Source organism: Cricetulus griseus, chromosome 2 (assembly GCF_003668045.3).
Source record: "Cricetulus griseus strain 17A/GY chromosome 2, alternate assembly CriGri-PICRH-1.0, whole genome shotgun sequence".
In the NCBI taxonomy this organism is placed as follows: Eukaryota; Metazoa; Chordata; class Mammalia; order Rodentia; family Cricetidae; genus Cricetulus; species Cricetulus griseus.
In genome coordinates this window covers 151,156,741-151,181,437 of record NC_048595.1, presented here as the reverse complement: position 1 = coordinate 151,181,437, position 24,697 = coordinate 151,156,741, and the positions used below count along the sequence as shown (strand labels likewise).

General features: G+C 38.7%; 1 protein-coding gene and 1 long non-coding RNA gene across 3 annotated transcripts in view; both read right to left on the bottom strand.

Annotated features, from left to right (window-relative positions):
• Positions 1-24,697, bottom strand: part of Asph (aspartate beta-hydroxylase) — a 181,376-nt gene that overhangs the window by 69,053 nt on the left and 87,626 nt on the right. The gene's annotated exons all lie outside the window — the stretch shown is intronic.
• LOC113833790 lies at positions 4,658-11,578 on the bottom strand. Its single transcript, XR_003481927.2, has 2 exons — positions 6,246-11,578; positions 4,658-4,938 (listed from the first exon to the last, which is right to left on the bottom strand). It is a non-coding gene; the product is annotated as an uncharacterized LOC113833790 (long non-coding RNA).

The following is a 24,697-nucleotide window of genomic DNA, read 5'->3' as shown; positions in this document are numbered from 1 at the left end:
AGTATCCAAGAAAAAAAAATGTGCTCTCCACCTCAGATGCAGAATGAAGAGAAGAATCAGGTAAAGCAATTTCATTGCATTAATCCATGGTAAATAACAATTAAGACAAACCCTACTAAACATTTTAATCTTTTTAAATTAAAACCAGAAGTTATATTTGATATTTTTAAAACAAAATCACTGGTAAATTTCAACATAAGAAAAAATTAAGACACATAAGAAGGAGGAGGAGACTACAGAGCAAACCCCTCAAGAGACCTACATCAGGATTTTTGATGAAAATCTACGTGCTAAGTACAAGATGAGCGTGCCTGCATCTGCAAGTGTTCCTAAGAGACCGGCAGGGAACAGGGCTGGAGGCCTCCCCTATTTTCTCTTTCATTTAAAGGTGGGAATTGTGTAAGGTGTTCCCTACTGCTAAGCATCCCACTGGTTCTGAAATCAGTTTGCTAGTGCACTGAGAGCCGGGCACATTATTTGCTGCTGAGAAACCCAATCAGCAGACAGTCGTGGAACACTTCAGGCAGGGGCCTTTGTTTGTATTATTGCTATGTGATAAAGGAAAATTAATGTATTTGGTCCAAAAGTAACCCCTTCCGAGGCTCCCATCTCTAGGGCTACACACTCGTAAGTATGAATGGGAGAGGAGGTGTGTTTGGACCACTTCCAGGAGCCGCTCTTACCTGCCAGCCTGCTGCAGCAGTATGATGGGAAGGGTGGACAGTGCCCCCTTCCTTGCTTCCTACAGTGGAGGAATAATGGACCTTTGTTCTCCTCAGAATTAAATATCAACTACAAACCAGTAGGAGTCCAATATTCAAAGCTTACACTGAACAGGGAACATAAATATTTTTTTCAGCTGAGAAACACTAACTAATACAACACAGTAAACATTATATAAAGGGCAATTGTTTTCATCTGCCCCCTTGATGGAAATACTGTGAGATTCAGCTGGGAGCATTCCATGGAGCTAGCAAGTATTTCAGTTCATTAAATGGAGTTGGCTGTCTCCCCATAGGGTTATTTTAATAAATTATACATCATTCGCTTTCTAGAGTAATAATCCTTTAACAGATGTGACCCCCATATGTTAAATTAGAAATTTTAGACACTAAGTGATGTGTTTTTTTAGATGTAACAGAAGCTTCGTCAATGCCGAGGCAGTCCACACTTCTACACACAGTCATTATGAACACCATCTCCGTGGGCACTGTTCAGGAGAGAGGAGCTCAAGCCCGGCTTAATTCCAGATTCAGCTCTAACAATCTTGGTCTTCTGGTTCTCTAACCATTTACTGAGTATCTAAGCAACCAAAAGCAGGAGCCAGGAGCTTGTCTCCTGGGTGGATCACATGCTCACACAGGGAGTGTGCGGGTCCCATTCTCAGTCAGTAAATACATAAGAGTGAGGGTGTCTTGATCAGGTACCTGCTCAGCAGCAAACACAAACATCAGATGTAAGAAAAAGGCAGACAAGCCAGCAGAACAAGTACACGGTCAAATAGCAGTACAATGCAGGCAAAAATATATAGGGCTACCCAATGTGAACAACCCCCAAAGTGTTACTGCTCACTATAATAACTGGTGGTCATTAAAATCATATTTATAGTCCCTAACTGCCTGCCTTGAAATTCTGCACAGCATCCATCCTCAAAGAACAGAAGCATATGTAAGATATGTCAGAAAATTATCTTCCAAATTGAATTACTTTTGTTTAAACAGCACGTAAAGGTATTTTAATTTTTCTTCCTTTAATATTTCCATGAAACAGTGATTTCCCATCAATTCCAAAACAATGCCCTTTATGTAATCTCCTAGCTTGACTATGCATCAGTGTCTCTCGGAGAACCTAAAATGAATAGGGACTACCAAATTCCAGTGATAAGTAAACAAGTGACTCTGAGACACAAAGTCTCTGACACATCTAAAAACAGGGCAGAACTTATTACATCAAAAAATGATTTAGGAATTTACAAGACAGCTTAGTGCTTAGTTTTCATCAAATTGACTCACTATCAACAGGTTCTGTAGATCTAATGTGTTTAGCAGCATAGTAGTGACTTTCCTTTATTTATCATCTATTTCATGATAGAAGTTGCATGGAATTTCTACGTTTATATATATCAGAGGAGATTTCACCATCAGTCTCTAATGATGATCTGATGATCATAATAAGAGAAATCTCAAGAGAGTCTTTCAAGTTTGTCCCCGAAACTAAAACTGAACACCTTACAGAAGTTATTAATCTTGACTTTTAGGAGAGATGGTTGACAGGAGAGGATGCCCACAGATAAGCAACTCAATGGTGACTATCCTGGTCTCCAGAGAATGAGAAATGCTTGTGCTTATTTGGGCAACAGAAAGAGGATAAAACTATTTCTGATAGATTAACAAATAGAAAAAATACATGTTTAACTGGTACATTTATCACCATAAGCAAATATGATTTTAGTTTAGACTAGAACCAGAGACTTAAACCTATAATTTGATATCATGAAGAAGCAAGCCATTACTATTCTAGACAGAGATGCATTTTTATTGCTGGACCTTGGTGTTTTGTCTCAGGAATGAGTCAGTCGCCAAATAAGGGAGTGGACCTTGGTGGCTAGCTTTAGGGATGTAATCTAACAGTTTTTAGCAAAGGGGAGAAGGTAAAAAGGCAAAACCTGTCAGTACCATGTGATTGCCATATTCAGGCCTGTGTTTGCCAGGCTCGGGCCTGCTAGAGCTCTTCAACAAGAAATGAAGCTACATCAAAACGAACCAATCTCCAAGCAGGAATTCAGCCAATCTCAAATGTTTTTCAGTCTCAGGGATTGAAGTTTTACCAATATTAATATGTTGAAAAATATTCTTTGTGAAAAACATATGACTCTAAGAAAACAAATATAAACCCTATGCCAGTTAGGTTGGTATCTGGCATTTTCCACTTTCCTGGATACCTCCCTACCAAATAAATCTGTTCAATGAGTTTCAGTGAAGACCTTCTTTTACCACAGTGGACACAGAACTCCCCAGTGGAGAGCAGCAGAGAAGCAACATATACCTCTGATGGGAATCTCCCTTAGGGGAGTAGAGCAGAAGAAAAATCTTTTCACTGGTGTTGTAGCAGACTGCTACATTTCTGGAGCAGTTTCCCTCAGAGTTGACTAAAGCAGAAAAGTGAAAATTTGGGCTGAAGCTAAGAAAAAATGGTTATCATTGCTTGGAAACTTCCTAGTGGAGAAGAGAAGAAATGGACACTTATGTCAGTAAATTCTATTAGCAGAGTGGAGCAAATCTCATTTTAATTGTTCTCTCTCTGAGAGTATCTGGAGTGCTACATCCTTCCACTGGACACAACTTCATGTGTTTCCTGACATCTTGACTGTCAGGATACATTTTCCTTATGACTGTGGCTTTCCAGGATATCTTCCCTTCACAGCTGTAGATATAGCAAGACTTCTGACACTCAGGGTAGAGTTTTCTTCAGAGTCCTAGGTATCCAGGATACATTTTCTCTAAATATTCAGGAATAGCTTGACTTCCAAACAGTGAGGGTACCTTTCTCTTCAGAGCTGCAGGTATTCAGGACATCTTCCTTTCACAGTTGTAGGTATAGCCTGACTTATGACAGTTAGGAAACATTTCCCTCCATAGCTGTAACACTTGCACTATGATTTTAAATGACAGTGTGTCACTTTTAGATTTATGCTTCTCTTCAAGTGCATGAAATAACAAATTCAGGACTAAAACCTATGGTTTGTATTATTTTCTCTCCTGTTTCTGTTATAATGTTTATGCCACCATATAAAAGATTTTATTTCACCCTTGGTTCTGGAGGGATACAGGATCATCATGAAAGTTGCATGGCAGCTAAAGCAGGGGTCTAAGAACTCACATCCTTAAGCTTATTCATGAAGCAGAGAGTGGGAACTGATTTTGGAGATTACTCCATTGTGGGTTCTCTTGAAATATTTGAGGTGCATGCCAAAGTGTGCTATAGGTGTGGCAAATCAAATTAGTGAAGTTTATTTTGATGTCTTTATATTCCATCTGTGCCTTTTGTTCATTTTGTACTTTTACTTAGTGATAGGTATTTTTCTGCTGCAATGAATAGAATGTTACCCCCATCATCTAAGTGGTCCATTGTTTAATTTTTTTAATATCAGGCAGCGTATGATCATACTTTTCACATAAGGATTTCTCTGAAAGTGTGGTTTGTTGTTCCTGGTTATGTTTTTCATATTTTCACAAGTACCCTTCAGATTTTCCTGTTTAATATTAAGCCTGGCTTGGATGTCAGTAATGATGAGGGATACATTTGAACTCATGATCCTCATGTGTCTGCCTCCTGAGTACAAGTCCAAGTGTAGACGATATACTGCCAACATGTGCTGTTTTTCAACATAATTTAGGAATGTTAATCTTAAACTGCTTAATGTAAGATAATATAAGAAACATTAAATACATCATGTGTGTATTCAAAAAATGCAGCTGCAATATAAAGACACAAACAAGTTAAAACACCAACTGAGAAATGGTATGTTATTTTAATAATAATCAAAAGAAGTCTGGAGTACGTATGTGCATGTTCATAGTAAATTTTAGGCCAATGAATATTATCAGCAATGCATAAAGATGTATCATACTGATACAAGAATTGACACATAATAAAATATGATAATCTAAGTGTTTATTATGCATATAGTAACAGAGCTAAGAAATATATGGATTAATACTGACAGAACTATAAGAAGATTATAAAAACCTGCAAGCCCATTAGATAATTTGATAATTCATGATTGAGGACAGGATGGAACAAGAAAAATAATAATGTTCATAAGAATACAGAAGACATGAGCAGCAAAATGAAGCAACTTGACTTAACGGGCATTTCTAGAACAATCCCCAATAACAGCAACACATCACTGTAAATCCAGAGGGTGACAAGCTTCTGCTTCTCAACAGGAAGAAAATGAACCAAAACATAAGGGGAAGAAAGAAAACAATAAAGATGAGAACAGATGCAAGTAACCTACAAAGCACAAAAGTAATATAGCAACTAAACTGAAGTTCATCTTAAGAGTTAAATGAATAAAACGCCACCAGATCAATCAAGAGAAAAAACAAATAACCAATATCAGGAAAGAGTTCCACCACTTAGTCTAGCATTACCAAGAGGATAATAAGAGGACAAACAATGTTATGTAAATTAATTAAGCAAACTAGAAAAATGAACCAAATTCTTTAAAGTCAAAAGGTAAAAAGGTAAGTCAAGAAGAATAAAGCTGAACATCTCAGAAATCAAACATGTTGTTCAAAATCTTTCTACAGAGAAAATTCTAGGTCCAATAATCATCATTGGAGAGTTTTATTAAATATATCAGTAAGTAATAAAACATAAATTCTTGAAGACAACAGACAGTCTCTCAACTTATACCATGAGTCAGCATTACTCCTGAAACCAATAGCAGACAAAGACATTATATGAAAAGAGCACTAAAAACCAGTGTGCATTATAACACAGGTGTAAATAGTTCTAGGCAAACAGTTGGCAAACCCAACAAGATGGTAAAGGAAAATATATAGTAAGGCTTAACTCTGAAATATTTACTACTAGTCTAACATTTGAAAATCAATTAATCATACCAATACAAAAATTGAAAAACAGAATAAATATTTGCAAGATATTTTAAAATGCTGTGAGAAAAATCTCCAATCTCAAGATTAAAAAAGAAACATACTAACAAAAATAGGCAATGTTAGAAGAAACATTTCTTCCAAGAAGAGATAGCATGAGAAAGTTCAACAAAAATTCTCAAAATCATTTGTTACTAGAAAAAAGAAAGTTAAAACCAAATGGGAAATTAACACAGACCTATCTGAATGGCTTCAATGGCCAGCAATTGCTATGTAACAAATGTTGGCCAGGATGGGGAAGAACTGAGTATAAATTTAACCAGTACATTCATTTGGAATAGCTTAGCAATGTCTTAAGACAATAAAAATATACCCTATATTTCAACCTTTCTATTCCTATATATCCCAAGGGAAATGAAAGCATGTGTCTTCACAGTGACTTGTACACAGATTTCTTAAAATTTTTGGCATGGCTCAAAACTGCAACTAATCCAAATGCCTGAAAGTGGATAGACAACCTCTATTGTAGCAATAAAATTTGTAGTACTTGTCAATAAAAATAAGCTATTACTCAGGAATGAGTAAAGAGCTACAGTTGACCACTACACATCAGTCTTAAATTACCATAGAAGCCCAGTGTTGGACCATATTAGGTATGTTCCAGACATTATTGATCCATCCTGATGCTTGCTCTGCAAGAAATGATGGAAGAAGGAAAAGAAAAGAGCTTAGGAAACACAACTCCACCCTGAATATGATACAGGCATACTTCCCATAGAATGGTTAAAGTGATACTTGAGTAAGAAATGTTGAATAATTTAATGATTGTATTTTCATCCCTGTAAAGGTTCAGCAGTTCAGTAAACTGCCACTTTATCATTTCTTTTCATTCCTGTACTTCCTGCAACTAAAAAACTAAAAGTTAGAAAATTTGATACTTCATTGCTAGAAGCATATAGGGAATTCTTAGGATTTTAATATTATTTATTTTTTGTTTTATTATAAGTTTTTATTATAAGTTTTATTATAATTGTGCTTATTTGTATGTAAGACTAAGAAAGTGTAGTGAATTTTTAATATAACTGTTTACTTAAAGACAATCCAGGAATCCAGTTAACAAGATGTTTCCATCACCTGTTACTACTTTGTGCCTTTTTATATTTTAGTTTTCTGAATTTTGTTTTATTTGTTGATTTTTTTTCAAAGCCAGAGCTAACCTATATCTACTTATCCACCCCTACAAAGTTTTACCTATATTGTCTTAATCCATCTTTTATTATTGTAATGGAAGGTTTGAGATGATGAAATTTTTAAACTAGTAGTTTATTTTATCATATACTGCTGAAGGTTGCAATATACAAGACTGGGCATCTGCATTTGATAGAATTTCTGTAATTTAATTGCTCTCATTACAAAGTGGCAAAGTAAAAAAAAAAAATAAGCTGTTACTGCATGCTGTTACATGGATCTCAAAATAGTTGCTCAGTGAAGCTCTACCTCAAGTACTGCACACTCTGTAATTCCCCTAACTCAGACTCCTGGGTAATGGAAGTGAATGCACAGGGATCGGGTGGAGCAGTGGCTGCCAGGGGTGTGGAGGATGAACCAGTGGCTACATGTCATGTAGAGGATGGAGCAGTGGCTGCCTGGGGTGTGGAGAAGAGAAGAGCACAGGGAAACTTCTGGGTCTGTGAATATGGGTATTTTCTTAATGGTGGTAACTTCCTTCCTTTGATACATGTCAAAATTTCAGATTGCATTTAGTCAGTTTCTCTGTCACCTATATATCAATAAAATTATAATAATATGTAAAACATAATTACAATAAAATTATATTTTAAAATTTAGAATAATTCTGAGGGGCTGGAGAGATGGCTCAACAGTTAAGAACATATATTGCTCTTGTACCTCCAGCAGCAAGGGATTCAACTCTTCTGCCCTCCATGGGTATCTGCACTCATGTACACACACACATACACACACACACACACACACCATAATTAAAAATAAATCTTTAAAGGAAAGAAAGACTAATTCTTAATAACACATTTGAGCACTTTCCCTATGTAGTATTTAGGTTTCCATATTTAATCTTAAGAACTTATATATTGTTTATCTTTTGAAGTGAGATCTAAAATCAGTCCTAAGACTGTGATATTGGTTCTGTCTAAAGTGTCGAAACTCCTCACACAATCCTGTCAGAAATGACTGAGTTGTCAAATCAGTTTAAACACCAGTACCCACTGCTGTGTGGTGGGCAATTCCAATACAGGCCATGGCATATTCAAAGCCATGCAAACAGTAGCTCCAAAGCGCTTTGATACATATTTACTGAGGTCTTGCCTCATGATAGTTAGGGTAATAGATTCAAAACCTGTTCAAATATAAACACAAACCCAAATGATTCAGAAAATGGGGGGTATGAAATAAGTAGTAGAGCAAGCTGAAAACTGAGTCAAAACAAGAGCTACAATGTGCCTAGGGAACACAAAGAGTTGCTTCTACTTGGGTTGGTGCAAAAGGAATTTAGGAAGAATCTGATGTTTGGAGTCATGAAACACAGATCTAATTTGGGATGCATGATGGAGGAAAGTTGATTCCAAAGCAATAGGACAGTGCAGAGGTAGGAATAGAACGAAGGAAAGTTCAAGAAGTCAGAGACACCACAGAGGAGTTTCCGGGGTGCTGAGACAGGGAGAGTGAGATCCATGGCTACACGGCAGCCTGAAGCCACCAGATGATGTGATTCTCTGACAATGTCTTTAAGAAGGAAGACTGCTCTGCAGACACTATGGTGTTACTATGGCTTTAGTGGGTGACCATAAGGGCTAGTTTGAAGTTTTCTGGTACATACATAAGCACGAATAATGTGATAGGCAGATTTTTTGAGATATGATGACCACAGGTGAAATCACAGGGCCAAAAGGATGGCAGTGAAGGTAGAGGAACGAATAAATTCCTGGTGTAAATGAAATGACCAAATGTTAAGAGAAAGAAAAAAGTATTGAAAATAAAATTCAATTTCCTATGTTTATACGCAGTTATGTTGTTTATTGTAATGCATTGGTAAACATACTGTCATTTAGAGAGAAGGTGGTGACATTCCAAAATATCACATACTATTGTCATCCCCAAAGATATATTAAACTGTGATCCTTTATATGAATAATGTGTGGTTTATTTTTATGCAACAGCACACCACATGTTTTGGTTTTTAACAGATGGCAAACTCCTTCTACCACGGTTTTAAGCTTGCACACTGGGAATGAAAACTATTTATACAGTAAACACTTTAGCTGATCCTATCTTTGGACAAGTTTAATTAAAGAATGAGATACCAATTGCACAATCAAGGAGACTCATGGGAGGAAGCAGGAACTTGCTTCTTTGCTGAATACATTATTTCACCCCAGCAATTTAAAGCGTACATGGAAATTAATGGCACTATTGAGTCTTACAATAAATCCCTCAAGCATTTAGCTTTTTTCTGTTAGCTGTTTTCAAACTCCACTTTAACATCCAAGGTGGAAAGAAAACTTAACTTGCTATTTATTTAATGAGATGCCACCACAAGCACTCCCCTAATGGCTCCCCAACACACTCACACCTCATTCTGCTTGTTGATGTTCACTTTCCATAAATACACACTTCATAGAGAGCCAGCCCTGGAGAATTAGCATCCTTCTCTTGCAATTAAAACATTAAGAACACTAGGATGTCACGTCAATAGTTTATCACATTCATCAAGAGCCTTGTGGAAAAGGAACAAAGACAGACTAATAGATTTCTTTTCTATAGCACCTGAATTTGGAGATCAGGTGACTTTTATTTTAAACTATATTTTATTGTTTGTTTTCTGTTGAGGCTGGATCTCTCATAGCCTCAGTGGTCTGAAACTTGATATAGAGCCAAGGAGTGATCTTGAACTCCTGATGCCCCTATCCCACTCTATCTGGGATTAGTGACATGAACCACTGTGCCAGATAAGGAAGCATCTAATGATTTCATTGTTGTTGTTTGTTTGTTTTAAATCCATCACAGGAAAAAAAGGATGGTAAGAGCCACTAGGATCTGTATAGCAAGGGGCCAGAAACAAGCCAATACAAGCTTGCACTCTATAAAGAAACCGCAGGAATCCAAAAATATGTATTATTTTACATGTGGAAAGGAAAAGCCCCCAATGGCTAAGTGATGTTAGAGTCAAAGGACAAAAAAGAAGTGGTAGATCAGAGGCCCCCAGCTCTGCTCAAGAGACCTTTGTGTTTCTTTCACAGCGGCAACATTTTCTTGTTTTGAATAAGAAATTTCACACAGATAGGAGGAAATAAAGTGCTCATGAGCAGGTGAAACTCTGACTACGTTAAAGAATAACCAGGTTATTACTCTCAAATCTCCCGCATTGCCCGTGAGCCTTTCAACACCCAATGCCATGTTCAGACTCACGCTTGAACCTAAAAACTCAATAGAACTCTCAGTCCTGGTGTCTGAGAAAGCAAAAATAAGTACCCACCCTCCTCCCACACCATCCAGTGCCAATGCACTAACCACGCTTGATGCTCTTAATCTCAAAGGCAATTTAAAGATACTTCTCATTTTTTTTCTTTGCAACAAGTCTCTTCACTTGTATTTTATAATCACTGAGAAATACTCAAGGAAGTGCACTGTCAAGCTATTATCATACTTCTCAGGGGGTAAAAGACAATCTGCCTCTGGCCTCCTTCCTCACAAGGCACACAGGCATGCAATTAATGGCGCAACAACACATACCCTGCTGGGTCCTATACTGCTTGACTCTCATGACTGTCTGCAAATGCCATGGAAAAAAATATACTGCAGAGAAATGCACATGGGGTTCATGGCAGCAGTTAAAAAGAAAGATGCAGTATGAATCAAAGTGACAAGGCACAGAAATTAAAAGCTCACCCAAGTTCATTGGTTTTATGTTGAGGCTATAATTTGCAATTAATGTTGTGTCCAGCCTCTGGCTATCTGAATAACACCAGTAACAACATCACCAATGTCAGTACTCACTCTCAGAACTCAGTGATCTTCAGGGGAAGAGGAGCCAGGTTTCCATGACACATAAAAATCAAGGTTATTATCTGAAGCCCTGCTTTGTCAAACCCTGGCTTTTACATAACGGGTGACTACTGAAGGCACCATACTGTAAACAGATTTTATCCGAGTAGAGGTTTGGTTTATCTGCTTTGTTGGTTGGATTTTTTTGTTTTGATTTGTTTTTTGATGTTTTGAGATAGGGTTTCTCTGTTTAACAGATCTAGCAGTCCCAGAACTTGCTTTATAGACCAGGCTGGCCTTAAACTCACCTGTCCCTGCCCCTCGAATGCTGGGATTCAAATGTGCCACCACCACTCCACTCGAGTTGAGATTTAAGTGTTCATCACACAACTTGAACAGACTTTGGATGATAGTTACATAGTTAACTAGGCTCCAGACAAAGACTTAATCTTGAAGGAGAATGCTAACAAAATCCAGCACATGAATCAGGACCACAAGAGGCAGGGCCAGTCCCATCAATACACTGAGGACTCAAAGTAGAAAAACTGTGCAATTCACTGGACAGTGAGAGAAAAATGCGTAAGTTTTGCTTTCCAAAGAGTAATGCCACCAAGGGTTGAGGAACTGTATGCTGCAGAAAGTGTTTTGTGGGGAGCACTGACCCTCACATCCTAGGAGTGATGCTTTTTGCAATAGGGATCAGTTTGCTGTGTGTAGAAATTCCTATAGTTCTTTCCTCTATCAACCTACTATCCCACCATGAAAAATAATTGGGTATCAGAATTCACAGAGCTATTACATGAATATAACCCTCACTGGATACTTGAGGAACAGCCCACATGCCAATGCCATGCAAGAATGGCTGTAGTCTCAAGACACAGCAAAAAGAAAACATTAGAATACATATAATTTCTATTCTTAATTCCTTCCTTGGTACATATGGATGCCTTTTTAAAAACAAACAAAACAAAACAACAAAAAAAAACCTCAAAGAAAAACAATAATTAAGCCGGGCAGTGGTGGCACATGCCTTTAATCCCAGCAGAGACAGGTGGATCTCTGTGAGTTTGAGACCAGCCTGGTCTACAAGAGCTAGTTCCAGGACAGCCTCCAAAGCCACACAGAGAAACCCTGTCTCGAAAAACCAAAAAAAAAAAAAAAAAAAAAAAAAAAAAAAAAAAAAAAAAAAAAAAAAAAAGAAAGAAAGAAAAAAAATTAACCCTGTATTCTCTGCTTCAACCAACACCAATTGGACAAATGTACAAACAGAGTTTAGACTTCACAGCATAACTGGGTACACATTTGCTCTAAGTGGTCAATACATCTTGCAGTGAATGATCTGGGAGAGGAACCAAGAAAGGTATTTTAACCTTCTCTGCTGCTTTTATTTATTAGTTTTTGTTATTTTGACACCAGGCTGTCCTGGAACTTGTGACAATGCTCCCACCTCCACTTCTGAGAGCTGAGATCACAGGTGTGTGCCACAGTGCTCAGCTCCCTGATTATGTTTTCTCATTACTTCAGTATGTTAAAAAACAAACCAACAAAAAGAAAACAACAACCACAGACAGTTCTCTCCAGAAACCTAGCAAGTGGCCATCCTAGTGTCCAATGGAAGTTGTGTGCCCCTGAGTGGAAGGCACAGCAAGACCCCGACAGAAAAAGGCAATAAAAAGTGCAACCACAAAGTGGAAGACAATCTTTTTTTTTTTTTATCTTTTTTGTTTGTTTGTTTATTTTTGTTTTTTGTCTTATCAGGATTATATTTCCCCTGAGGCATCTTCATCACAGGTAGGAACATAATGCCAGTAACTATTGTATCCGTGGCCCTCAGTACACAAGCAGCTCTGAATCCCTTCCTCTAACAGCAGAGCAACAAAAGGCCCAGAGAGTTTCCTCCGCTGGATGAAATGGAGGAGTCTGGAACCTCAGACAGCCTGCAGCCTGGAAGTGGAAGTGGGTGTCTCCCATCCAGATGCCACAGAGGCCTGGGGTCCTCCCCCAGGTGGCACATTTGTAGCACTGAAAGAGCCTCAGGCTTCCTCCTCCACCTCCAGCATCAGTGTTGCCATCAACCACTGTATCAGAAAAGGAGGACCTAAGAAACACTCATACACATCTTCCATAACACCGGAAGTGGAGTTCCCGTGAGGGGGTGGGGGACAGAGAATTCCCCGAAGTCATTCTCCCTCAGTTCTGATTCAAATTTGTGAGGCTCCGGAATGAAGAATAGAAAGGATGACGGCTATAAGTGAGATAGAACATGGGTGACGAAGAGGGCAAAGGAGGTGACGGAAGTGGCATTCTAATAAAAAAGGAATAGTGTGCTTGACATTCCACGCTGCTATGTAAGGTAGTAGACAGGCTTCTTCCTAGGAAAACTGTGATAGATTTCCAGGTATGAAACAGCCAGGACCCCAGGACCCCGTTTGTTTTCTCAATTAACTGGGGAGACAGCCCAGCCTCACCAGTAGTAAATATGTCCCAAGCCGATGCCTGACGCTGCAGACAACTAACCCCACAGACCATGCTATTTCTATATGTAAGCATCCATTATTAAGTTTAACTTACAGGCACACTAATGAGTTAACAAAAATGACTAAAATAAAATAAAACAGAACAAGTAAAGCCATGATTTACAATAGAAGTTATGGCTATGGTTTTGTTTTTGTTTTTTTTTCCTTTCTTCTCTATCAAAATACCCTAATGTACTGTACTGTTCTTGGGACACTGTAAGTTGATCCAGTACCCATGTGATGAGATGAAGTGTTTTGGACCTTGGGCCACGGTGACCTGCGGGTGGTAAGAATTTCCATATTTGGACATAGCTGAGCACCAACCAGTAAGCGAAACCACAGATAAGCACTATGTACTTTCTATTCTAAGTAAAATTTACGTATAAGGGAAAATATAAGATCATATGGCAAGAATTACTACTCTAAATGCCAACAGAAGCTACCAGTATAACTGTAGGACAGACAACAGGAAAAGTCCTATGGAATTCCAAATAAGGTAATCCTCACTACACCTTTTGAACTGACATACTACTGACTTTTATGTTTATTTATTTAAATAAATAAACTACCCATAGCTTTATCTATTTATAGCACATTTTCTTGAAAATTTAATTTTAAGTTAGTCAGGGCATATATAACATGCAAATCTTTAGTTACTAAGTGTGCTGATAGAAAAGGTCATGTCAATTACTTGATTTAAAGATAGTGCCACAATTCTCATCCATATAGAAAAAAAAAAAAATCAAGATCCTAACAGAACATTTAAAAAAAACTCTAACATTTTATTTTTTTCTCCCCTTAAGAAGCCTGTTTTCCCTTCCCGCTCACATTGTCACAATCATTACACAAATTAGTGTTGGCAAATGTGGAGAGCTCAATAGGAAGCATTAGAATGGGATTTTAATGACAAGGAAGAAGTTGCTATTATGTTCCTGCAGTGTTTGACTGGAGCTGCACTCTGGTGAAAACAGGTGTCCTGGATTATCACGTGTCCTACAGTATAGCTAAAATCCTGCAATGGAAAATAAAAACAAAGCAAATGTGTATTTCAACACAGCTGAAAACCTCTACTATACTTGCTGAGATTGGAAATATATGCTGAGCTTATTTAAATCACGAAAATTGCTGTAATTAAACTTCTCTCTAAATCAGAGTTATATAAGAGTCAGAAATCTCCTATAATTAACTTATCTGTAGAAGTAATCAGACAATAACTGCTGATGTATTTTAGGAACCACTAACACTACTGTAGCTGTCGAGTGTAATGACGATAATAAATCTTTAATGGCAGTTATCTCATAACCTCTTCTCACAGCTGCAGGGTGGGAACAAAATTATTTCTCAAAGCTTTTTGACTGAGTCGGCTTAAACATGCTATTTCTACATTGCCCCTCTATAATATGGGAGCTCACTAAGGCAGAGTGGTCTGGCCTAAACTGAAGCACTAGCTGACACTATTAGACATAGGTGGGATGTTGGTACTAATACGGAGGAATACTCGTGGTTTGGGACTGCTAACAACAGTGAGTTAACACATCTCAGGAGCAGCTAAACTACCCAAACCTAACTATACTGACTACACAGTACCTACATCCAAGACTAAGCTCATTCATATCAGATGAAGGATCTACATAGATAGAGTGATTACCCCTTCATAACTAGTGTCTTCACAGCCAAGTATACAGTTCTGGTCTCCATAGGTAATACAGGAAAGTACCATACTTCTCACTTTCTATCTCCCAAACTTGTTCATTTATCAAGCCTGTTAGTGTCTTTATATATACTCTGTTACTGTGGAGTAGATAAGTATGTGAAGGCCAGGAGATATTGTTAAGCCTGCTCCAAGTTCTCTAGTACAACAGGCAATGTAATTCTTTCTTGTGCCATCTATCTGTGTATTGAACTTATCCACTGTATCTGGCATTGTACAAGAAGCTCACACGCAAAGAAACAGGGAAAGAAACTGCACAATATTAAAAGCCAATGAGGGGCTGTTACCAAAATCACTAAAATCAACAAGAAAAAGGAAAAGCATCCCAACAGTTCAGGAAAACTGAGTTAAAAGACAGAGATAAGTAATTCGGTCAAGGAAGTTCAAACTTGAGATGGTCAGCCTGCTTAATGCCCAGTGTATTAGTGTAAGCCCTTCATTAAATTGATGAAGTGCCATCAAGACATTTGAAAAGCTTTTTGAAGGCAATGTGGAATGACCAAGGGCAGGCAGCAACTGGAAGGTGCTGTTCCTTAGAAGATTGCTTGGCTCCTGTGAGGAGTGCTCTCCAGCCATGCATGGCAATAGTGGAAATCCTCTGCCTTATTTTTCAGAACAGAAGACAGAGTGAGCACCTGACTGTGTGATTCTGTCCACCTTTATGGCAGCCTCAGAAAGCATTGAGAATCACATATTGAACCTTGTGATACTAATAATCACTAGTTGCCTCCGGCATGTTTCTGGCTACATGAAACAAACTTCTTGCATATAAAATGACAACTGGCTGTCCCAAAGTGAGTGAACCAAAGAAAGGAAAGTTAAGCACTGTGGCATTTCACCTATCACCCCCATCTTGGAAGCCATACTCTGTCATTTTTGTAATGTCCTATTGGTTATATGGTGTCTTAGTTTCTTCCTCTTTTGCTGTGATAAAATACTCTGACAAAAGCAGCTAAGGGAGAAAGGGTTTGTCCTAGTTTGCAGTTCCGGGCACATCACAGCAGGGAAGTTGAGGCAGCAGGGCTGGGAGCAGCTAGTCACGTCATCTCCATCGTGGTGCAGTAGAATGATGAATGTACACGATGCTCAGCTCCCTTTCTCCACTAGTCCAGGATTCCAGCCAGGAATGATACCTCCCACAGTCAGAGGGCCTAGGGGCCCATCTCTTAGGGTTTCTAGATTCTATAACACTAAGTACCACATAGTGACCAGGCCTCTTCTATGGAGATTGCTGCATACAGGATGAATGCAAAAAGTCATCCTTCCTGGAGACCAATTACTATGGGGATGCACCCTGGATTAGAGCTGCTTTTGCTGAAATAACCCAGTTACACTTCCCAGTCACACACAGTGGGAGAACACAGGGATATAGAATTGTCCTCAGGTGTAGAACTTAGAGCTGGCAAAACAGCTAGGATGCCAGATGGTGAAGACCACAAACAAGGGAAACAAGTCCTGAGTATGAATTCTGCCCAAATCTCTGGCAGATCAATAAGTTCTGCAGAAAACCTACATATCCAAGACACTAGTGACTTAACACTGTAGAGGAGACAGCTGTTGTTTCTTCAGTTTGAGATCGAATTAGTTCTTTACTGCACAACAACTCTCAGAAAGAACAAATCAATTTCAGAATTGCCAAACACTGGAAATACAATCTAGTTTTTAACCAAAAGTTAGTATAGATGCAAAGAAAACAGGATTCTCCTGACTCACAATATGAAAGAAAAAATCTACCCAATATCAATAGCTTCCTACTACTCTAAGACAGTGGTCTACTAGAAAAGCAGATCAAGTCAGTGATTATGAACAACTATAAAGAGTCACAGAGGGGGGAGGCTGGGAGGAGAAGGAGGAGGGAGAACAGTAATCCAGCTGCAAAAATTAATCAGTTAATTAAATTAAAAAGCAAAACAAAAGAGTCAAAGAAAAGTAAGGTGCTAACTAATGAACAGATATGGTATCTCAATACTGAAATAAAAACCTATTTTAAAAAGCAACTGGAAGTCCAGAAATGAAAAGAAAATAACCTAAAATAATTTTTTATTAGTGGGCCAAACAGCAGATTAAAAAAAAAAAAACAGTGAACTTAATATACTATGCAGAAACTGTGCAATATAAAGCAAAAAGAGAAAACAAAACAGCAAAAATCTAAATCTGAGCAACTAGTGAGATATTATCCCAAAGTCTAGCTACATGTAACATATGCATATACACCTGAAACCTCTCACCCAAACATGCATCCCAAACACACACACATACACACACACACACACACACACATACAAACACACAAACATGCATCCACCCACACCCACAAACACGAAGGGCACACACAACATACATAAATATATGCACCTACACCCACAAACATGCATCCATACTCACACACACAAAAAAATCCCCACAGAACACACAAACATGCACCTACACCCTCAAACATGCATATTCTCTCTCTCTCTCTCTCTCTCTCTCTCTCTCTCTCTCTCTCTCTCTCTCTCTCTCTCACACACACACACACACACACACACACACAACCACAGAAGCAGAAGCTCGGTTATTACCCATGTTTGCTCTATTTTTACTTTGATTACAATCATAGAGAAGTAAGAACCCTCTATATAAATGCCAGTTGCACCAAGCTGATTTCCTGGCTACAACTCAGCTATCTCAGCCTTTTCTTTAAGCTGCATTACAAATGTGATTTTTGGTAGTATAGACATAACTTATTTTCTACTGCCATCTGGTGTTTTACTGGGGCACTGTCTTTTTAAAATACGACAAAGACTGGAAACTTCTAAATGCCTTTTTAGAAACCTTTGCAATATATACTGTGAAAATACATCACGTAATATAATGAGTATTGCATAGATATAGATATATAACTGAGTATTGGCCTAAATCAAAGGAAATTACAGCAAAGTCCATGATGAAAACACCATTTTTATTTAACAACACTCACTCACTCTCTCCTCCCTATCTCTCTAACTTTCATGCTAATTCTGGTCATCATCAGTCACCTGGATGTCTGTAGTAATCTCCAATTGCTCTCCCTGCTTCTTTCTGTACCTGTTTGACCAAAATGAGGCTCTGAAAACAAAGCAGTTCCCATAGTTCCCCTCTCACTGCAGACTGGAGAGAAGTGCTGGCTGTGAATCCTCTCAACCTCTGACCTCAGCCACTCCAACACCGGCCCCTCCCCCACATTCTTCTTCAGTATCACTAACCAATGCTCAACAGCATATGTGCCTTAGAGTTTCAGAATGGTCTTTGTGAGCCAACACTCCTCCCACATGGATGACAAAAGGTCCTCTCTAGTCTTGTCAGTAAGGGGCTCCATGTACAGCATCTCCTCCTGCCCACTATTGTTTTTCCTGTTGTATACCTCCCACCACCCCACCCCGTATATGTGTGTGTGTGTGTGTGTGTGTGTGTGTGTGTGTGTGTGTGTACACACTCATGCACCCCCACATGTGGAATCCAGAGGTTAATGTCCAGTGTCCTCCTCAATCTCTCCTCTTCTTGTGATTGTAAGATAGAGATTGTCATTGAAACCAAGGCTCACCAATTCAGCTAGGTGACAAGCAAGCTCCAGGCATCTTTCTGCCTTGGCCTTCCTAGCACAGAATTACAGGCATCCTACCTAACTCAGGTAACATGGCTGACACATTTCTGACTGAGCCATCTCCCCAGCCCTCCTTTCCACTACTCTCACTACCTGTCATACTCTACTCAACTCCTTGTTTACCTCCCAAACACACTCAGAGTGTAAATCTAGATTAAGAATAACTAATGTGAAAATCTAAAACCAACAGGATGCCACAGGGGAAGAAGATAAAGCAATATTTATAATGTTACTTCAAAAAGTGCGTGTAAGACACATGTAACTCTTGGGTATATATGTATGCATGCATATGTGCACACACACGTCAACATATAAATTTTATATAGATGCATGAAAAATTAATTATGCAAGTATTCCAAAGTCTGAATAAGTCCAAAATCCAAAACATTTCTGGCTCCATATATTTTGAATATCAGCCTTTGTTGTGGGCGCTGCAACTTCATTTTATTACTATTGTGATAACCTTGGTGCCTAAAACAGAGCCTGGCAGCAAGAGCTGAATAAGTATTGAATGATAGGTGAATAAGAAGTTGTCTGAACGTGACTTGTAGTAAGCTGTCTGCACTGCACTGTTTTGTAGCTCACACTTGCAATTAGGCTGTGGTATATGAATATGTTGGAAAAGATGACATCCAGTGGAGAGAGAGTGATATAACAATTTTATCTAAAGCAGATAAATAATCTGATTTAATTTTAAAATCAGGTATTTTAGGATTGAGGAGACCATGAAGGGTAAAATGCTTGGTCAGAACACAAAGGACCTGAGTTTAGATTCCCAGTAACCATGTAGAAGTAGCCTACGTCTGCAACCCCAGTGCTGTGGGCAGACAAGCAGATCCCAGGGACTTGCTGGCCAGCCAGACTAGCCCATTGGGTGAGCTCCAGATTCAGGGAGAGATCCTGTCTTAAAAATAAGGTGGGTATCAATAGAAAACATCTGACATCAACCTCTGGCCTCCATACATAAAACAGGTGAGTGTGGGCAAATACAAAGTTCATGAGTGTGCATGGCACAAACACACACACAAACACACACACACACACACACACACACACACACACACACACAGAGAGAGAGAGAGAGAGAGAGGAGAGAGAGAGAGAGAGAGAGAGAGAGAGAGAGAGAGAGAGAGAGAACTAAAAATAAATTTGATCTCTAAAAAGGTCACAGAATTGTTAATTCTAAGCAAAACAATACAGACCTTCTTCTATTCTTATCAGTATGCTCTTTTATTTGTTAACTTTGGTTTTTAGGCTACCTAGGCTGGCCTCAACCTCACGATTTCTCTACTCAGTCACCTGAGTGCTGGGATCACAGGTATGACCCACAGGTGCTACTCATAAATATTCCTAGTGTAAGATAATATAGATGGAAAATTGGTGAACCTGATAAATCATTCTAAGACAAATTTATTATTGCCACTCTTAAAAATTCCACTTTCTATTCCTCTGAAGCTAAAGTATACCATTGAGCATATTCATAGATTTTTTACTACACATTCCAAAATGGAAAGCCTCAGTTTTCCTTGCAGATGAATCTATCTGGGTAAATATGTGATATTCCCAAGTATGAGAATTTTCTCAATAAATTTGTGGTGACACTATTTACTATTTCTTTGAATTGTGGTATTCCTACCTTAAAATACATTAGTTATAAGTACCATTTAGTTGGCCCTGACCTCAGCTCCTATTTTATTTAATTCTGATTTTTTTGAAACAGGTATCCATAGATCAGGCAGAACTCGAACTTCTGGTCTTTCTGCTGTTGCCTTTTCCACTCTCCCCAAGTAACTGAACATTACTATGGGTGTGGGCCATCAGGCTGGGCCTCTGCTCCCAGTGAAATGGAAGATGGTAAAATAGGCAAGTGAAGCTGTTAAGTGGTCCTTTCTGCAGGTAGAGGCCCCGGTTCCCACACTCCCCTGAGAAGTCCCCTTAGGACTTAGAGCCCTTGGAGGACTGACCTGTGCAGTATACATGGGATCATATGAATGGAAACATTCATTTGGCTATACTACTTAACCAGCAAGAGCCAGAGATCGATCTATCTATCTATCTATCTATCTATCTATCTATCTATCTATCTATCTCTGTCATCCCTAGTACAAGAGTCACAAGCACTTACCATTTTGTCTGGTTTTTATATAGGTGCTAGGGATCTGAACTCGGGTCCTTTACTGACTCAGATATCTCCCTAGCCTCAACAGTACATATTAACTGGACATAATATCTGCCTGGCAGTCTTGTAGATAAGAGAGATACAACAAAGAAGAAAAACATAAAAAAGTGTCTGTCCCCAAGGAGCTCTTTTTTGTGGCATCTATAGTACTGCAAGAAGCCCACAACACTACATCCTGGAGTCACCACGCTGGGTTAAAGTAACTTGATAAGCAACATACAAAGAACACCACTAGATAAATCAGGTGGATGCTGGTGATGAAGGGGTCCAGAGAGCTCCCCACCCCTAAAGGAAGATTGAGGAAGAAGTTAACATTCCAAATAATGACAATATAGAGAAGAATTCATCTACATTTTATTGCTCTTAAGCAACATTGCACAAAAGACACATTATTTTTAGAGAGCCCACCCCTGTTGCCCAGCATGGCACATATTTGTAAAGACAAGGCTCATTAATTCACATATTTGTTTTATCAAATAAAAGTACTTGAAGTTGGCTACAATGAACCCTTACTTCCCAGAGTTCTGGAAATGATTATATACAAAAGCGCAGTGGAATTTATTTCAGCCATTCGTCAATAATATGTCACTCCTAAGTTGCCCTAAAAAAATATGGCTTTATAAAAAGTAGTTTTCTGTAAGTTGCAATATTAAGAGGTTTATTATAATTCAAGTTTTAACTCTATAACATCCATGTCACAGCCTTAAAAAAATTATTGCTTATTGATTTATCTGAGGTGTCATTCATTATACACTAACCCAGCATGCGGAAGTCAGTACAGTGTGACTACAATGTACAATGACAAAATTTATTCTGCTTTCTATCCTGGAGGAAGGGAAAAAAATCATTCTATCTTAAAAGTGTTAACATAAATAAGAGCTACTCTGGCCTACAAATGAAACAACTTCATGGCTTTTTGTAAATGGCTGGTGGCTCTGCCCAAACCATATTTGTACTAGCTGCCTTCTTTCTAACAAATCAATTTTTCATCATTGCACTATTTCTGAGCTGCAAACAAAGCTCACTAAAGTTATGATAAAATTGTCAGTGTATAAAGGAGGAGGCTCACTCGTGTACCCAGCAGCAGACATTGGTCTCAGTGACTACTTCTCATATGCCCTGAATCCTCTCAACCTGAGGAACCATGGGCTTCACCTAGTGAAAGCCCTGAGTAGACACCAGGTTGGAGAAGACACTGACTGGGAGCAACCCAGGGCAGTCGTTAAGCTATGCATCAGTAATTTATATAAGTTTTCTAAAATATAAATAAATACTGACTGGACTAATGTTGTTATATGACTGATCTAACATGCTAAAGTGTAAGGACATGTATACTTCCCAAGCTACTGTTTACCTTGTGTCCCCACAAGGAGTTTAATTCTCCCCTCAATTGAAAAGTATGTTAGTGATCACTTGCATCTTGAACCAAAATGCTAAATTTTCAAATAAATCACTAAAAACTACAAAAATTTCAAAGCCAGTGCTGTAACCTGACCACTTGAACCTAATGTCAACAACCCTGATAAAAACATCAGTGCATAGATAGGACTCACACCTTCTCAGCACCCTAGAACCTCTATTACAGTATTCAGAGCACTAAGATGAGGCACTCACAATGGCTTTTAAATCCTGATTAACAGTGTTCATACAAGTCAGTTCAACACAGTTAATACTAATTATTAATAATACATTAAAACCCTGTCATGACAATTTTTGCTACAATGTAATCATCAAGTCTTCTCTGAAAAATACACTTAAATGTAGGAAAACAAAAGCTGTACCACAAAAGAAAAAGAAACCCAACAGAGCCACAGGTGTTCTCAATGAGGACATGCAGGAATGTAAAGTAGTATGTTGTTAAAAGAAAAAAAGAATACACTAAAATGCCAGTGGACTGTAATTCACTCTAAACATCATTAGTATTCATTCCCAAAGATCTCGATCGCCAGTAACTATGTCACGAGATCTAGCACAGCCATCTTTTGGAGCGTATGGTTAGCATGGTCCTCCTGTAGTAGCAGGGGCAGTCTTTGAAGCCTTAAGTATCTGTAAAAATAAGGGGAAATCTAAATTAAAGGACCAGTCAGCAGACTGTGAAACTGCTTTATTTTCATACTACTTTAAAAAAACACACACACATCAGCTGAAGCAAATGTTTTGGTTTGTTTTCAAGGGGAACGTGGTAACAGAATAAATTAACAATCCGGAAGTCACTGGCCATCACTTGGCAAAGCTGGTGATGGAAGCTGGGGGCTCCTGAGAACAGCTGACAGCACCAAACGGAAGAATCTCAGGTTTATGAGAAACACAGACAGGCCTTAAAATTCTTCCTCCTACCAATGATTTTAAAGAAACACACACACCCCCAAAAATTGAATTTGTATTTGAAAAATAAGCACATAAAGAATTTCCAAAGGTGACATCCAAATAGGGATAGGGAACTGGCTCAGGGTTAAAGAGCCCTTGCTTTTCTTCCAGGGACCTGTGTTTAGTTCTTGACACCCATGTTGGGCAGCTCACAACCACCTATAATTCCAGCTTCAGGGGATTGGAGGCCCTCTTCTGGCCTCCCCAGGCACCCACACACATACACATAAACATTTATCATTTTTAAATCATTAAGAGAATAAAATAGAGAATAATTTTATGTTAATCTTTACTGCTGTTGACAAGTACAAAGTATTTTAAGACAAGCAAAATCTATTCCTATTCAACTTTAGATGTGTATTTTTGCTCCAGTTCTTAGTGTGTGGTTTGTTTCTCACAGCACTGTTGGTTTTATACACAGAATCGGGTAAGAAACAGAGTGGGTGCTCCTAGTAGGCAGCCAAATGTTGATACAATTTCTAAGGCCAGATTACTGTTGAGGCTTGAGTGTGTTTCCCATAAACTCATGTGTCGGGAATCTAATATAAAGTCATCTACAGGGTGGTTTTCAGGAACAGGCCATTTTGGAACAGGTTGGGAGGTTGAGGACCACTGACAGCACTAGTTTTCTGAAAACAAGGAAAAAAAGCACCGAACTAGCAGGTTTTCCTTGACTCCCCACATGATATCCTCCACCCTGACATGATGTAGTGAAAAGGCCATCACTAGAAACCATACACATGCTGATGCCATGTGCATGGACATCCTGTAGAACTGTGAGCTAAATGCATGTTCTTTACAAATTAGTTAAAATGTTTTATGACGATGACATTCCCTTAAGTCCTGTGAATGTGTGTGTGTGTGTGTGTGTGTGTGTGTGTGTGTGTGTGTGTGTGTGGTGTGTGTGTGTGTGTGTTTGCTGGCTTCTGTCAAATGACAGGAACCTAGACATATTTTGGAAGAGGGAATTTTAATTGAGAAATCCCTCCAAAAGATTGACCTATGGGCAAGCCGGTGGGGTATTGTCTGAGATGTGGGAGGGGCCAGCATACTGTGGGCAGTGCTATCTCTGGACATGAAGTGTATAAGAAAGCAGACTGAGCAAGCCATGGGGAGCAAGCCAGTAAGCGGCATTCCTCCTCTGCTTCAGTTCTGTCTCTGATTCCTGTTCTGCCTGCCCCCCTGCTGGGTGATGGACTATAATTTGCAAAATGAAATACATGTTTTCCTCCCCCAAGTTGCTTTTTGTTGATAATGATTTATCACAGCAATAGAAATGCTACGACACTACCTGTCATCCATCTATTCACCCACCTACCTACCCACTCACCTACCCATCCATCCATCTGTCCATCCATCCATCTATCCATGCATAATCTATCTATGTATGTAGCCAAAACAAAACCCAAGCCATTATATAAACAAGAACTTTTGTTACTCATGTGAAGCAACTAAAAAGTATACATATTCCTTTATTTACCTAACAAAAGTGAACGTTTAATATAGCAGCTTCCTTCAGTAGCAAAAAAACTAGGAATAATTACTATATCCACCAACACCAGAATGATAAATCATTATTGTATGTTCATAGAAAACAATAATGGTAAGATTGAATAACTGTACCTTACAAACAAGGTAACTTAAAGCTTACAGATGTCATGT